The following is a 522-nucleotide window of genomic DNA, read 5'->3' on the forward strand; positions in this document are numbered from 1 at the left end:
CAGAGCAGAAAAAGAAATAAAAGGAATCCAAATTGGAAAAAAAGAAGTAAAACTCTCACTGTTTGCAGATGACATGATCCTCTACATAGAAAACCCAAAAGACTCCACCAGAAAATTACTAGAACTAGTCAATGATTATAGTAAAGTTGCAGGATATAAAATCAACACACAGAAATCCCTTGCATTCCTATACACTAATAATGAGAAAACAGAAAGACAAATTAAGGAAACAATTCCATTCACCACTGCAATGGAAAGAATAAAATACTTAGGAATATATCTACCTAAAGAAACTAAAGACCTATATACAGACAACTATAAAACACTGGTGAAAGAAATCAAAGAGGACACTAATAGATGGAGAAATGTACCATGTTCATGGATGGGAAGAATCAATATAGTGAAAATGAGTATACTACCCAAAGCAATTTATAGATTCAGTGCAATCCCTATCAAGCTACCAACAGTATTCTTCACAGAACTAGAACAAATAATTTCACAATTTGTATGGAAATACAAAAA

This window comes from Bison bison, unplaced genomic scaffold (genome assembly GCF_000754665.1).
Source record: "Bison bison bison isolate TAMUID 2011002044 unplaced genomic scaffold, Bison_UMD1.0 scf7180017864491, whole genome shotgun sequence".
Lineage (NCBI taxonomy): Eukaryota > Metazoa > Chordata > Mammalia > Artiodactyla > Bovidae > Bison > Bison bison.